Source organism: Streptopelia decaocto (assembly GCF_964273445.1).
Source record: "Streptopelia decaocto genome assembly, chromosome: 6".
Lineage (NCBI taxonomy): Eukaryota > Metazoa > Chordata > Aves > Columbiformes > Columbidae > Streptopelia > Streptopelia decaocto.
Genome location: NC_138660.1, coordinates 14,921,067 through 14,938,486, shown reverse-complemented (window position 1 = coordinate 14,938,486; position 17,420 = coordinate 14,921,067). Strand labels below are relative to the sequence as shown.

Sequence of the window (17,420 nt, the reverse complement as noted above, 5' to 3'; positions counted from 1 at the left end):
AGGAACCTAATGCCAGTTGCCAGCTGGTTACACCATCTTCAGCAGCTCATCCAGTCCTCTTGCCATGCAACAGTGACACTGAATATGGGGAAAAAGTATTTGAAACAGCAAGAGTATTTTTCTTTTTCTTTTTTTCTTTATATGCCAGAGAACTTTTTATCTTTATGTACAAGGCCTTACCTCCACAAGTGTTGATATTTAACACCAGTATTTTGTTATTTATTATTAGGAAATAAAGGAAAAGGTTTTTTTCTACAGGTAGTTTATTTTGTTCCCTGAGTATTACTTTAGACTATTGGCAGTCTAACTGCCTACTATTTATCAGAAAGCTAATTTGATAATCCCATAGCAGGCAGATCCATGGCCCTTCTCCACACGATATTGAAAATGCTGGTTTAGCATCAAGGAGGTTATAAATCCATGCTATGTGATCAAGCTGAAGGTTCAAAGAACAGCTATACTGAAAAATAAGTAGTTATGTTCTTGCTGCAGCCTTGAGATCATTTCTAAGTTAGCTGATCCCTCTAGAGCCTGACTTATGTGACAGAACTGCATATAAACTCAAGCAATATTGTAAAGCAATCCCATATATTTCTGAGTTTTCTAATGTTAAGAGATAACCATATAGATTGACAGAGCAACTAAAAAATATTTGAGAGAAAATGAAATCTTCTCAGTCCTTCAGATGTTTTTTTTAAAAAAAGAACTTTCCCTCTTTAGACATCCCAGGAGATTACATATTCTGGCAATATAACTTTTCCATTAATTTCCTCAGAAATAATCCTTTGTCTTAGAGACCGACGCATATATGTTCTTCTGCTTAGCCTGGCAGAAGCTGTAAGCAAGAACTGCCCACATTTGGACAGAGTTTTGGCTGCCTGCAGCACATCTTGAGTAGCGGGCTCCCTGCATGCCTTTGATAGAGTTGCTAACTTCTATGTGCAAGTGTTAATTAATAACAATAGGTAAGGTCACCTCTCTACAGTTGAAATTCCTTCCCTGTGGAGAACAACACAGAGCAGTAGTGATGCAGAAGAGCAGGTGAAAGCCACTGTAAATATGGCTAACGGGCATGTGTATTCCCTGAGCTTCTCTTCTTACAAAAAAAGGTGAACTATTTGGATGCTAGAATACACCTTCCACAGATTACAAGCACAGACAAATCCTCTGCTGCAGAACAGGCATCTCAGTTTACCTAATGAAGATTTACTAATTTGTAGGAAAAGCTTAAGTTGTTAACGAAGTGGAAAAGGATCTCAATAGAGCCATGTCATCTCTTTCTGTGAAAAAATACATGAGATAATGGATAACTCCACTTCTTGCCTAAACACCCTCTCTGAGAAAAGTGCTTGCTGGACAGCGAGCAAGGAAGGTGGTAATTCTATGGAATATGAAGATAGAGATTTTCCTTAAGAACTCCCTAGGGTCTGGGGTCTGTTTTCACTTGTAGTAATTTGTCCTTGGATCTGTCTCCTCAGATGGCTTATCTTAGTCAAAAATTAAACCTAGGGAGGAGGCTAAGAGGCTAGTTCCAAATGCAATAAAAACTGTGCAAGAAAGGTACCTTCCCTGGTCTTTTCTCATGGGCAAGAGGGTAGTAAATCAGGTAAAAGAGCAAGCAGAGAGCTGGCTTTGTTGAAATATACTACAGAGAGAAAGAAAACTCTTTGTGTAAGCCATTTTCCTACATGGTGAATCAGGGAATTTGCATCCATTATGTGCTCAGCAAGAAGTGTAAAAATACAACTCCTTCAAGCATGTGTGAATTGATGAAACCTTTGTTTTCAGAATCCCATGTGCTAGATCTTCACACAGACAATGAGCAAGAAGCATCAGCTACACAAAAAATAAAATCAACAGGGTATGAAATAGCAGTGCATTATGTCAGATCTATGAAGGTCAGATGATCTCAGACATGCAAATGATATTATGGGATTTATAGTCTCCATATATATATATATATATATGTATATATATATTTACATGGGTTATTACACATCTGCCACTTATTTTGTTACTCGATTGGGACAAACATGGCCAGAAAAGCAGTTATGCTGCTAGCCAGTATGGAGGTGGTAGGTAAGGAAGATCTGTGCTGTGGAGTTAGGCTATAGTCAAGCTATATAGTCATTTGGAGAGATATTAGTTACACTCCTCTGTGACAGCTGAGGTGCCTACATCCAGAAAGCCTCTTCTCCAAAATAAGCCAGGGATGAAGGGACCAGGAATCCTTTCCCACATGGCAGCAGCTGGAAGAGTGCTTGAATGAGCTCTGCAGCCCATATGGGACAGTGCCTGCTGTGTCCCTATATTTACCAGAAACTCACAACTTTTGCACTTGGATTTGACTTATGCAACTCCTTCTGAGAAAACGGAGTTGCAGCTTATTTATCCATCTGCCATGGTGTGTGCTAGCTGTGCTGCTATAGATTCTTGTATTGAATTTAGCCCTAAAGCTATTAGAGTTTCACAGGTACTAAATTCCCCAACATAATTTTTAGAAATATAAAATAAGGCAGTAAAGTTGTTAACTTAGAACTCACTTGATACATTGTCAGCTTGAGGCCTTTCTAAGAAAACACATGGCAGAAAAGCAAAACAAAACTAAACAGCAAGATAAATTCGGAGTTCATAAAATGTTCAGTGCAATTTGCAGCATTGATAGCTGTTACAGCCCTGTCTTATACTGCCAGGAAATATTTAAACATACTTAAATACATATGCATGATACACCCTGCTAGACAAAACTATGTGCTACGTAAAGACAGACGGGCATGAGCTATGTATTTTGTACTTGATCACTGGATTGTATCATACTAAGACTGGTCACAGTCATAAAGTCGGTTCATGCAACTGTTCATATTTACTTAAAAATTCTCAAGATAGTCATTGAAACAACAGTTCTTTTCTTACCCAAGAAAAAACAAATGCAGAGAGACTGAAAGTATCCGAGTTCTTCTGGAAGATGCTATTGAAAGCAAAGCTTGCTTGATGTTGCCTTCTTTTGAATCACACATGGAGATGGCTGGAGTGTAGCAGTCACCAAACAGCAAATAAAACAAAGCACTTGGAGCTGGCAGCCAGACCAATATAACGCAGCAAAGGTTGGAGACAAAGCCTGTGAATCATTCCAGAAATACAGTTGTAGTGATTTAAGTTTTGGACAAATATCACTCTGCACTAAAAATATGTGAATCTTCTAGAAGAAATAAATCTAAAACAGGATTATTTTTTTAAAGGCCCTCAAAATTAAATACTTCTGCTGTCCAGTATCTCTGGAGTTTACAAAAGAAGCATAGACCATCTGTTCATGAGACCAGTAACACAATCTGTGCAGCTAATCAGCACAATAGCATCAGGAAATTATTTCATAGGGGCCTATCACATCTGTTTTTAAAACCAGTAGTCTTTCAGATTTTTTTTTTTTTTAATACATTTTCTTCATCTCTTGCAAAACCTCTTTTCTGACAGGATTTATGCTTTATAATACAGCTTTTAAAACTTTTTATCGGTCTCTGAAGAGGGATATGAGTACATAAATACACATATAGCACAGTGCATGAAGCCTACTACCACCTCTGTGAAAAGCAGTTAGGGTTATGTCAGCAATGGAGAACATCACTATCATCATAAAAGACTAATATTAAACCTTTACATGGATTCTCTTGATTAATTATACAATAAAAAATAATTCTAAAAAAACAAAGCAGCAGTCCATTAACTGAACTCCCTAGCTATTTTTCATTTTTACTAGCCTATATAATTATTATCTGCGTATAATTTTTACTATTTTTAAACATTTTGCTAAATTCTGAATATGGAAATCTGGAACACTTTACTGAGTGTATTTTTCATCAATTTAGTTTCATCAAGAATTGTGAAAATGTATAATAAAAAGTGCTACAGTGCTCAGAAATCTATTTACTACATCTCCCAATGGCAGGAATACCTGATACAAAAACATCTAAATCAGGGAGTAGTTACATTTATACAGTGTGTATAAATAACGTAATGTATAAATGTAGGAGTAGTTACAGTCCAAAAATTACATTTGGCCCTTGGAAGGCAAATGTAAGGCTGATGTGGCCCCCAGCGAAAATGAATTTGACAGCCCTGCTGTAAATGAATGTGTCTTAAAGCATTTAGGGGAAGAAAAAAAAAAAAGAAGTTAACAGGTTAACAGGTATTTCTGAGGATGCTATGAGATACAGTTGGGTTTTTTTACAGCAATATTATACAGGTCTGATACAAATATCCTGGATATTGTATCAAAACATCTCCAATACTTCAGTGAACCTCACTAACATTTCCTTTTACATTTACCTCTGTAAAGTCTACCTGACTGCTTCCCTGGAAGGACCTCTGAGTCCATCATGCTTTCTTTTCAGGGAGGGTGCAAATAAAAAACTGTGACCTGAGAACTTCAAGAAACAAATCTATATTCAGCAATAAAGGCAAAGCAGGAATGGTTATCTAGAATAAATAAATAAGAAAGAACTAGAAATATTTGTATGATGTCATTATTGAAAATATTGTTTATATATCTTGGTCCTGCATTATTATACACAGGATTTTCCCCTTTCACACTCCTGACGAACTGCTTGTATTTTTTTTCTGGCAGCATGAAGGAGTTAATAGTAGTCAAAGTGCTTGTAGCCCTACTGTGGTCTGATAGAGAAAAGGAAATCTATGCTAGTGAAGAAACTTGCATGTTCCCTCCCACACCCCTGTTGCTCACACCAGTCATTCCCCAGTGGGCTGGAATTTCCTTTTCTTGTGGCAGTTAGCTCAAAGCTCAGTCCTCCAGCCCCAGGACATTCCTGTGTCATCTGTTGAAGTCTGGCTCTTACAAAAAGGGCCAGTGTTGCAACCCTTTTCCCAAGAAGTCCTGCTTCTCTGGTTGCCTGATGAGCTTACACCCTCCCTCTTTCTTCCACAGGAGACAAGACCAGAGGGACTTCTGTCTAATCAGGTCCGCTGCTTTACTGTTTCATCTTAGCATGCTCTACCACAAGGACAACAAGGGTCAATCCAAGGGTGATCAATCTAAGCAGTTAGTGTTTCTAATGGGGGTATTCAGAGTAAATATTGAACTGGTTCAGGAAACTTAATGAACCATTATTTTGGGATATTGCAGGGTCTTATGCTCCCGCCCGGAGAAGAGTAAATACTGTCTTTGACAGATTTGGAAGCAGGACTGCATTTACATATTCTGCTTATCTCTGTTAAAATTCCAGTCTGTTCTACTAATGACAGGCATGCCACCAAAACTGTGAGAAAATGAACTGGGTCCTGCTAAGATAGGAGCATGGCAATAGTGATGTATTAGCCAGGACAGTTTGTATTTTTCCTGAAAACAAATTTGACTTGTTTCTTATCCTCATCTGTCTGCAAATGGCATGTGCTGTCAATGTATTGACTGCTGTTGTTCCAACATATGGATTGGCTTGAAGGGAAACATTTTCTGCACATGAACTCAAAAGCAAGGGTGGGCAAAAAGGATCAAAGTACATTTGCAATTTATAAGCAGTTTTCAATCGACTTAACTTAGGTGGTCCCTGGACAGTGTAGATGAACATTTAAAGCTGCCCTATTAAGATTCAGCTAATTAAATTAATTTTGACCCACAACTACTGGGTTTTAATAATAGACTATTGATGTGCAAGAAAGTAAAAGAGACCATTTGGATTTCATTTGGATTCCATATCTGGTCTTTGCAAAAAGATGCCTACACAGGGAACTCCCCACATTCCCATCTATCTTCTGCTCTCTCCCTACTCTTATCATAACAAAAAATTCCAGCTGTGAACAGTTCAAAGACTGAGCTGCTTATCACCACTGGTCTGGAACCAGGGTTTTAAAAAACCACTAATACAAACAACGCAAAGCTTGCTCAGGAAAAGAGATCACTTAAAAAAATATAAAGTGGAATGAATGAAAAATTTAAGTGTGAAGCCCCTAAGCTATCTGCTAAGTTACAAGAAATTAAAAGTGTATTGGGCAAGCTATTATTTTTAGTCCTTTAAGTTCACTGGAGGTATGTAGTTATGCTTGCAGGCTGATGGATATAAACGAAGGACTTAATTCTACTCCCAGTTTCCTTCCTCCTGATTTACTGAAGTCATCTACCAGCTTCTGCAACACAAGCATGAGCTCCAACAATCATGATGTGGTTTATGAAGTATAACGACAAAATCTGTAAGACATTTAGTCCCAAAACTCAGCTTCTTTCTTGCAAATTTCTAAAGGTCATTTATAAAAAAACAAACAAAAAACTACCACCAACAATGACAAAAAATAAAAAAAAAAACACCACACAAACAAACAAAAACTACTTCATGAAATATATTTTTGAGCTTAATGGCTAAAGGACAACTTGCAATCTGGCACTTCCTGCTACATTTGCAACTAAAAATTGCATTATCATATAGATGGCATAGAGCATCTACAAAACTATGGGAAAATAAGCTGAATGAGGCTGCTGGAATCATCAGCAATTGCTCCATGCTTCCAGCCCTTCCCTCCCAGGAAGGCACAGATAAGAACAAACTACAGTGGTTATCCCCGAATTCAAATGGTCACACTCACCTACTATTGCACCTGGAATAACTGTCCCAAACAAACATTACATATACACACACAGAGCTAAATATCTTAGATCTGCACCAAACTTCTTTAAGGCACAGAGAAAGTGGGGATGTTTTGGCACCCTCGTGCTTTCAGGAATGAATGGCCAGGCTCCAAAACAGTGAAATGCTGATCCATAAATTTTGCATTAGTAAATTTTTTTAGTCTCAGAGTCTTTTCCAATCTATTTTTCTGTTTGGTTTGCTGGTTGATCTGTTTGTTTGTTTTCCATGCTGAAAAACAGACAGCTGCTCAGGAAGAAAGGAGTGTTGTTTCTATTTGAGAAAAAAGTGCCTCAGAGAATTATGTGGTTTGCTAGACCTTGTACACAAACCAGAGCTTCTTCTGTCCGAGGATTTTCAAAGTAAGCACCAGATTCCTCTTTACCACTGTGGATACTTTACAGTGCCCAAGTGGCAGCATCTAAAATAAAAATGTGAGTTACTATAGGACATTTTCCCACCACTGTGCAAATATTATCCTGTAGTGACAGGGCTTTCTATAATCAGTGTAACAGTCTGTAATATCACCTAATGCAGAGTATAGCCTGTGTAGCTCACTGCTGCACTGACAGAAACGGTTTGGTTTCAACCAGTTCATTTAGAATATGATCCTGAAATAAAAGGCTTATGCTTTCAAGCCTTCTTACTGTAATGCTTCCAAAACATTTCAATGAACTTTTTATACCACTAAATCTGATCTAATATGTCCCACATATTTAGCATATTAATCAGGTACTGAAATTGCTAAATTAGGTAGTTTGAGGGCACTGTGGTGTGTATTTGGTACCTAAGTGCTATTGTTTTTCACTATGATAAACTGTGCCTTGACTCTACTTTGTCTTGCATTATTAGGCGATCAGTACTTCTGTCTGCCACAGAAGCCACCTAAACATTATGGGTTTTATAGCTGTAGATGCAGCTAAATGAAAATCAGCAGATATCCACAAACAGACATTTTACTGATCCTTTTTACTGCCATGGAAACAGTGACAGAGCAATTTGTATAGCCACAGCATCACTGAACTTGTGTGTCAACACAAGCAACAAAAAGAATGGATTGGGCAGGGACCAATGGGAACAGATGTATCTTCAATACTGCCACTGTTTCCATCAAGTCCAAAGCTTCCTAGAAAGCTTTATGCAAGAGAGAGGGTATAATTTTCAGTGCACAACAGGTTATGTTACAGAAAAGTGTTTTCTATTCAATGGCAATAAAGAGACTTTTTGGGTAGCAAAGATTTTCTTCCACATTTAGGAAGGCAGTTCTGATACTGCAGTAGTAAGAAGGTAGGAGACTGAGAAATCCAGGTTATCATGGGCTGGTAGCCATCTGTCTTTTCTTGCAGCCCCACAAGCTTTTCTGGTAATCAGCAAATAAAATGCAACTTTAAAGCTCTTAATTGGTTTCTGTACATTGACAGTGAAAGGGCTTTACTGGCATCATCCTACTCTTGCTGGATAGATCCTGAAGGTTAATAAGGTAAAAATTTTACTTACAAGGAATTTGTTTCCATCAAGACATAAATTTTAGATGACTTATTTGTAACAAACAAGTCAAAAACAGATATGTGAGAGTGGTTTGAAATATGTTATGATTTAACACCAGCCAGCAACTAGGACCACACAGTCACTTACTCACTCCCCCATCACCAAGTGGGATGGGAAAGCAAATCAGAAAGGGGGGGAAAAACAAACAATAACAACACTTCATGGGTTGAGACAAGAACAGTTTAATAGGACAACAAAGGAAGAGGAAATAGTAGTAGTAATAATAATAGAATAAACAAAACAAGTGATAATGCAGTTGCTCACCGTGGTACAGATAATCCATTTGTTCCAAACAGTGGTATTCTTGTGCACTTGGTAGAGCATGGGATGTCGAGAAGTCCTTGACTACCTGACAACAACCAAAACATCAGCATATTATCAATGTTCTTCTCATACTGAATCAAAACCACAGCTACTAGAAAGAGAATTAAATCTATCCCAGCCAAAACCTGGACAAATATTAGCAGGTTAATGATATTAAATGCATTTTTAAAAGTTATACTTGCAGATAGTTACTGTAAAATGAGCATGGATACTTATATACCTAGATATAGATCTAGCTGACAACATTATAGTTATAATTCACAGCTAAGTTGAGAAGGTGTGGTCTAGACAATAGAGTAGTGAGGTGGGTTGCAAACTGGCTTAAGGAGAGAAGCCAGAGAGTGGTAGTCAATGGTACGGAGTCTAGTTGGAGGCCAGTATCTAGTGGAGTGCCTCAGGGGTCGGTACTGGGGCCAATATTATTCAATATATTCATTAATAATTTAGACGAGGGAATAGAGTGTACTATCAGCAAGTTTGCTGATGACACTAAACTGGGAGGAGTGGCTGACACACCAGAAGGCTGTGCTGCCATCCAGTGACACCTGGACAGGCTGGAGAGTTGGGCGGGGAATAACCTAATGAAATTTAACAAGGGCAAGTGTAGAGTCCTGCATCTGGGCAGGAACAACCCCAGGTTCCAGTATAGGTTGGGAAATTACATATTAGAGAGCAGTGTAGGGGAAAGGGACCTGGGGGTCCTGGTGACCAACAGGATGACCATGAGCCAGCACTGTGCCCTTGTGACCAGGAAGGCCAATGGCATCCTGGGGTGTATTACGAGGGGGGTGGTTAGTAGATCGAGAGAGGTTCTCCTTCCCCTCTACTCCGCCCTGGTGAGACCACATCTGGAATATTGTGTCCAGTTCTGGGCCCCTCAGTTCAAGAAGGACAGGGAACTGCTGGAGAGGGTCCAGCGTAGGGCAACAAAGATGATTAAGGGAGTGGAGCATCTCCCTTATGAAGAAAGGCTGAGGGAGCTGGGTCTCTTTAGTTTGGAGAAGAGGAGACTGAGGGGTGACCTTATTAATGTTTATAAATATATAAAGGGTGAGTGCCACGAGGATGGAGCCAGGCTCTTCTCGGTGGCAAACAATGATAGGACAAGGGGTAATGGGATCAAGCTGGAACACAAGAGGTTCCACTTAAATTTGAGAAAAAACTTCTTCTCAGTGAGGGTGACAGAGCACTGGAACAGGCTGCCCAGGGAGGTTGTGGAGTCTCCTTCTCTGGAGACATTCAAAACCCGCCTGGACATGTTCCTGTGCGACCTCACCTAGGCGTTCCTGCTCCAGCAGGGGGATTGGACTAGATGATCTTTTGAGGTCCCTTCCAATCCCAAACATACTGTGACACTGTGATAAATAATGTCAGAAAATCACGTGGTTCAAATGAGGAAAATCTGGAAAAGCAGCACTCTGGTCTTCCTGACTTTTCTGGTTTTTCATGTGTTTGTTGTTATATATGTTGAGACTAGTGAAGGAAGTTAGAATACCGCATGGATTTTTTGGACAACAGCTATTTTTTTCATAGCTGTATCAAGAATGATAATCTTTTAAGACTTCTAAATATCCTTTGCCTGCAATACTAAGGACTTTAACAAGGTGAAAAAAATTTTTGTAAATCAAATAATACAAATAGCTTCTAGAAATTTTGCTGGAAAAAGGACTACTTAACAAATTAGCAAAAATAAAAACTTTATCAAACATGAGATGCTAAATGCCACCTAGCAAAGCAATGGATTGCTAAAAGCATTGCAAAATGTTTGAAAATAAGTCTCAGCGATGACTTGTCAAAGGATGTACTTATCATTCTGACAAAGAAATTAGGGCCCTTTTATGCATCGACTGAGCTAGTATTGACTACATTCAGATTACATGTGACTGTAAGCAACATAATGAGAGGAGTAGGAGGAAATTTTCTTATTCCCTTGGCTAAGCTGAAAGTCCTAAATATGTAAAAGCTAGATAGTCACTTAGCCTTAAAGGAGGACTGAAAAAATATTATGTGAGGTTATTTTGAGGGGGTTTTGCTCTTTAAAGAGTTATAAAGAGAAATACCAGCAATATCCATTTTTCAATTTTTAGCATCAAGGAATCAAGGAAGGCTATTACAACTCCAAATCCTGTGCTATGAATGCATAGACACATGAGAAATTATTCCATTCTTGATTTCTGGTAGAAAAAGGTATTTAAAAAACAACCCACCCTGAAATGTTTCTAATTATTTGATTAAAATTCTCATTTGTTATTAATGACTAAAAATTTGTTTCCTGGTATCTCTGATGTTAGTAATGCATTAGTTCTCTAATTAAAGCAAGCAGTGGAAAAAGATGGGGCAGGGAAAAAATCTCGAAGATAAAAGGAACTAAGAAAAAAAATACAAAACCTTTCTTAAACTTTAGAATCCACTAATTTAGGAAGATTTACAGTCCACTTTTAAACAAAGCCAATCTAGTTCTTACTCAGAATACAAAATGTATGCCTTTCTTCTCCAATACAGACATATCCTTCATATTTTGTACCAAAATCCTACTTAGGCTTCAATACACATTAAAGTTAAACCAAAGCAGCAAAAGCAAACAGGTCTGAGAACCTAAGATTCCATGCAGGTGTTTTTCCAATAATTAATCATTATTTTAATTAATCCCTCCTCTTGAAGCTAATAGGGGGTTTATAATCAGTTTTAACTGTAATAAGTGCACATCTGAAATTTTTAAACACATTATATAAGCATGTCTTAATAAAAGTATTTAAGACCACTTCTTACAGATTTCTAAAATGGAATTTTCAGATTTAGAACAAATCATGGAAAAAGCCTGCTTTCTCTCCCAGTTTGGCATACTTATCAATTCGAATTGCTTTCTAAGTATTTCAGCATTAAAATAGTCTCTGAACATAATGGCTTACATCTGTTTCTTTTGGGCTCTTGCACCTCTAGCTCAGAGTTAGAGCACAAGAACATGAAGCACGGGAGGAAGGGAAAGCTACTGCCCGTGGGTCTCGCAGGGTGGCAAGCAGTTCTCCTCTCATACCACTTCTCCATATAGCTCCAGCCAAGCCCCAAAGGGTGGAACGGGCTTATACGTGTCCTCAGACAGGTCCATGAGCACCACAAGGACAAGCTTGAGTTCTGGTGGTTTGGGTCTTGCCCATGGGAAGGGAAGGTGGTGTCTGGCAGCTGTGGCACAGCTCGGGGCTGGATGTGGCTCCGTGCTGCGGTGCACACCTTGGAGCTCCAGTAACGTTCCTCTCATATCAGACAACATACAAATAATGAGAAAGGTTGTAGGAATCATGTGAGAGAGTGCTAAAAGAAGCATAAACCTTGTGTGTTTAGGAAACCTGGCTAAAAGACAAAAAAAAAAAAAAAATCCCATGTGGATTAAATTCTCTGTCTATCCTCATGCCACTGAGCTGTGTGAGCAGGAGATGTAAGTGATATCAGATTGCCTTGGAGGGCAACATTATCTGGCTATCACTTTCAGTAACATATTTCTAAAAGATGAGCCTAGACTCGAAGGTATTTTAACCTGGCAATTAAAGTATTGAAAAAAATAATTCCTCAAAGGAAACCATCCGTGTAGTTAATTAGCACCATGACAGGGTGCTTTTTCATAATTTTGTTTCACTGAACTCAAATGAATTTTATATTAGCTTTTAAAAATGCTTTGAAATGAAGATTTTTTTGACTTAATATAAGCAGGCATAAGAGAATATAAAGGGGGTTAAAAGTTCAGGAAGCTACTTGAGACAAATAATTGCATAAAATCTGTCAGTACACTCTTGAGGAGGAGAAAAAGCAATGGCCGTTTATGAATGTTTAATGATTTTACTCACGGATCAACGAAGTCTTAATCAAAGTGGGATGCATACTTAGCCTGATCAAATACTGCATGAAGATTCCAACATTCTTTCTGAATACTAATGTGGTATTATACTTGGACTTTTAAGCAATCAAGGTTTGAAAAATGTCAGAAGACCGCCATTGCACATGTAAGAAATACATGATTAAGTTAAACATTTCAAATTTCATGTCTTAAGCATAGATATTGTCTTAATTACTGACACTAAAGTGCCTACTAAACTTTTTTTTCAATTAGACTCAGGAATCCTGCATGTCATTTGTTTTTGTTTGGGCTTTTTTTTTTTTTTTGAGGGTGAAGCACATTTAATATTAAATTGAAAGTTTTCAAGTTTTGGTTAATCATTTCCTCCAAATGTACATGTGTACGGCATGCAAGCCTGTGTGTCTCTTTTCCCTATTCATGCCATGAGTTTTACTGGGGGACATTGAGAATCCCCTGAGCCTTAATCGCCTCCAACACTATGAGTCTGTATTCAGATACAAACTAAATGTAGCAGCTTGTGCTGGCACAAGTATCTTGTTTGATCCAAAAAGATGTGACAATGGTCAAGTACTTCCCAGTAACAAAAGGAACTGGCAGGAGAAGTATCCTGCTGGTTTGATTCTGTAAGCCTTTTTTTTTTTAAAAAAAAATACTTTATTTACTTTGCTTTCTAATCAATGTTGTTACATCTAAGTCCAAATATGACCTAACAGTTCATTAGGTTTTATAGTGAATTAAGGCTACAGCTACAACCAACAAGATTTTTTACTGATCTCTGCTAAACTGGCCATTCTCCAAAGATACCCTGGTATGAGTGCTTCTGCACTCCTGGGCTTTGCTTATATTATTTTCATTATTATTACATATGTATACATGCATTGTTTAAACCTGAAATGGGAATGATCTTGAAATCACAGCTAGTAGTAATGTCACTCACCTGTGATTTGCAGAGCTCCCCGTAACAGCCCTTCATAACAGGAGTCTGCTTCATTAGTTGTATGGAAGTTCAGTGATGCTCAATGATCAGAAGTCAAATTCTCCTACTGCCAAGACACAAGGTTTAAATACAGAAAGCCAAGGATATTTGACGGCAGGTAGTACAGACTACCCAACATATACATTTATTTTAACAAGAGAGAAGGGATAAATTACTTACAAAAGAGGGCAGTGCTCATATGATTTTACTATAGTGAGACTGTCCAAAACCTTTTCCTTGCTAAATATATTCCATAAAAATCCATGGAAAAGAAAGCAAGCAGAGAGAAAGCTCAGTGAATATATGAAGACCAACAAAATGCACAGGACAAAGAACTTTAGGAAATGGATGTTTATCTCTTGTTTACTTTAATAAAGAAACAGGATTAGTAGTTCCTTCTTGTATATACACTGAAATAACCTGATCTTTTAGGAAGATTACTATGTTCCTGCCACTAGCTAAAACTAATATGCAGTACTTTTTGCTGTCTAGCACCACTATAAATTAGGGTTTTTGCTCACATCCAAATATGTGTAATTGGAATTTTAAAATAAATTCTTCTAACATGCATTTGGAACTGCTAGTAAGCCACACACTTTAAAACACCCTAGAAAAGGACAAGCAAAGTGTTTGCTGGAACTGACTCCAGTTATGATAGTCAGAATACCTTGCTTTAACCATTATAGCTGTGATGTAAAAAAACGCAAACCAGCTGTACCCAAGGATAGCTGGATCCAAACAGAATTTTCTGACATTTATGTTGATGATATTTCCTTCTATGGCTTGACAAAATAAATCTTGAAAGTATGAAAATCATCAGCACTCACAGCAAACTCTGGAAAATATTATGAGAGCTGTGTTGTTGAACTTGTCTTTTGCTCCTGGAGGTGGCCCTTTCTAAACACAGCTGAGCATCTTTGCCAAAGTTCACTGCCAGTGTCGGCATGGCTCCTTTCGTGCATACACAGCTCACAGTTTCCACCACTGCTGACATTTGGCAGAATTTATGTTTAGGAAGAAATGAAAGAGAAATACTTATTTTGATGAACTATCTGAAAGAGCAGCTTTTCAAAAAACAACAAAAATCTAGCACAGCTTTTTAAAGTCAGGTGCTTCTGTTTACAGCATTCCTAAAGGAAAAAGGGTACAGTCAGTTCAAATCCACAGCATCTTCCTCTTACCAGGTTTTCAAGGATGCTGCTTTTGTGGGCTAGTGGTATTTGTTGTCTCTAGCCATAAAGGATACTAGAGCTTACAGTCTTACGGATCCATTCTTTGATAAATAGTTCAGCACCACATACTTGATCCTGCAGTCAAGAACTGATTTCTGGTCACTGCTCCGAGTGGTCAGAGGGGTACCCAAGGAGAAGGAAACACCCGCTCTGAGGCTCTGCTCTTCAAGACAGCATTGGAGTATTGCTGGCTGGTTCCTGCCTCCAGTTTGACAACTGAGAGCACAGAATTATCTATACTTGCTGAGCAAATAATTGCTTCTGGCAATTATATTAACAAATCCCAAAAAAACTTAGATAATATGTAACTATTAAAATTGTAATTGTTTTACTACCTTTTCTTTATGGTACTTATTATTGAAAAATCATTTTCTCCCCTAGTAATGCAGATATGTTGGATTAATAAAGTAGAGCAAATATATAGGGCCATCTATAGTGCTGCTTCCCCAAAATGGGAACATCACATGCTCCTGTAGTTACTGTTTCCAGATACAATTTGTCCCTTGACGGTTCACTCTAAAATGTTTTCATAACTTTTTTTTTTTCCAGAAGTGACATTTCTGCTCACTATATCAGTAAAAACAGCATAAGAAAAGGTTGGGGTTTTTTTAGTCTATGGCTCTCTATTGGAGGTTTTATTTTTCTGTTACTGCACAAATGCTAAGTGTTAAGATCTTAGAATAGGTATCAATTATTAACAAAGATGATGGAGAAAGAAAGCACAATTTTTCATGACAAATTGCACTATAAGCAGAGTTCCATAGCCTGGTATACTGCATTGTCATTCTTCAGAGGACAAAGAATGACTAATACATCAATTTCAGTGCTCTCCCCTTGCTTTTTTTGAAAAGCACCTTGCTATCTAAGACCACCCTTAATTTACCATCTTTTGAAGACAGAAAATGTAATGAAAACATCTGTCTCTGTTTTCTGCTAGCCTGTAATATTATACATGAGAGTAACAGTTATTCTCCACCCAGTCATTAATCACATCCCTGCTCCATGCATACTCCTCTGCTCTTCTGACACATGATATAAACCACCCAAAACGGACACCTCTTCCCCTGCTTAAAGAAATTTCCACTATTACAGAAGGGAATGAAAACTCTGAACTTTGTGAAGTTAAGTTATATAGTACTTCCTTTACACTGATGATCCAGAGCTTCAGATTTTAATTCCTTAGTGCTGTTAAGGATTTTAGATGCCTGGACTTCAACTCATCACGACATGCCAAATGCCAAAATCCCACAGCAAGAGGTTTGCAGGAGCTACCCAGCCAGCCACTTCAGGAGAACTAGGGTATTTATACCCACCTGAGAGCTTCCCATCCTTTTCTCAAATAGATAAATAAATTGTATTTTACCTATGTATGATACTTGAATCCAACTCAGGTTCACTCTGCCTGTGCCCTGGAGTGTCAGGACACAAGCCAGACCTGATCCAAAAGCCATCTGAGAGCACGAGCATGTCACAGAGCCCACCCTAACACACTTGCTAATCTGCAGGATTTACTACCTCAGAAGTAGTGCCATGCTAATACGATGATGGCTCAGAGCACCACCAGGCTGTGCTTGTTTCTGCCGCATACCATGTCACCAGACATATCTAAGGAGCAGGCTCACTGGTCTGTGAAGCACAGCTGCTCATGGAAAGACTTATGAGACATGGCTGAACAATGTCAGTCTCCATGTTATCAAAAAATAATGGCAATTTCCTTTTAGCTTCAGTAGCAGGGTCTGTGCTTTTAAGCTGCACAAACTCTGGTGGTTGCCTTCACTGCTGCCACGAGGTTCTCTGTGGCCACAATGTGCAGCCTCCTATCGACTAATCTGTCATCCCAAGACTCCCACAGCCCTGCTTCACAAAGCTCTTGTCATGTTCCCAGCCCTTCAAAGCTCTATCTGAGGGTTTTGCTTGTAGGTCACTCAGTACTGGTCCCAGAATGTTCTGTAGAGTACCAGACTCCTCCTCCACAGTAGGAAGTCACTGATGGCAAATAAATTTCAGATCATTTATGAATGTTCAAGGGCTAGGAATTTGGGTGTCTAAGGGATTACACAAGGAAGCTGCAGTACATGCAGAGTTCTTTGTTTTTTCTGGAGGACAATTTGTGTGTGTGTGTGCACGAGTGCAGCTGCAGCTTGAAAAAGACTTTCATTTAAAGAATTTGGAAACATCATTTAATTTTTCTCATCCTTTCATCTAACTAATTGAGCTAGGCATAGACTGTGTATATCCTGAATAAGATAATTATTACAGCTGTATGGATTTCTGCCATGTCCGTAGTTACTCCTGAAGGTCTCAACAGCAGTGAATCACAGCCTAGTTCTGGCCTACATGCCAAGGGCCCAAAGGCCAAGGAACTAATTGAAATCAGTGCATTTATACACAAACACACATACATGCACACAAATAACTCACGCTTCACTTCGAAATGCATTATTTTTCAATTGAAAAAATCAAACCAAAACAGAAAGTATTCACAAGTACTTGCTAGCTGCAAACTACTGGACTGGATACCATCCTAACTGGTAAGTTTGATGTGTGCAGCTTTGTCCAAGAGGTTGTTATCATTGTTCAACATTTCAAAAGATGTTATCTGAAGTTTTTGATTTATCAAGGCTATGCAGTAAGGAACAGAAGTCCTTCAACTTTATGTCAAAACAGTACTAGCTCCTCGAATAATGCTCTAGTCAGTCTCCTCCCACAGTTTCACATTTTCCTCTATGTTTTGCCATTTGACATTTTTTCGTGTAGAAGTTTGGGCTATAGCTGGATCTAGTCCAAATACTTCATGTTCTTTTGAGATGGAGTAGGAAAAAGGGGTTTTGTTTTCACAGGCTGTGTTTTTATGAATATCT

General features: G+C 38.4%; 1 long non-coding RNA gene across 1 annotated transcript; it reads right to left on the bottom strand.

Moving 5' to 3' along the window:
• Positions 1 to 2,986: 2,986 nt before the first annotated feature.
• Positions 2,987 to 17,181, bottom strand: LOC309441109. Its single transcript, XR_014184313.1, has 4 exons — positions 17,044 to 17,181; positions 13,289 to 13,394; positions 8,442 to 8,526; positions 2,987 to 3,118 (listed from the first exon to the last, which is right to left on the bottom strand). It is a non-coding gene; the product is annotated as an uncharacterized lncRNA (long non-coding RNA).
• Between the last annotated feature and the right edge of the window lie 239 nt (positions 17,182 to 17,420).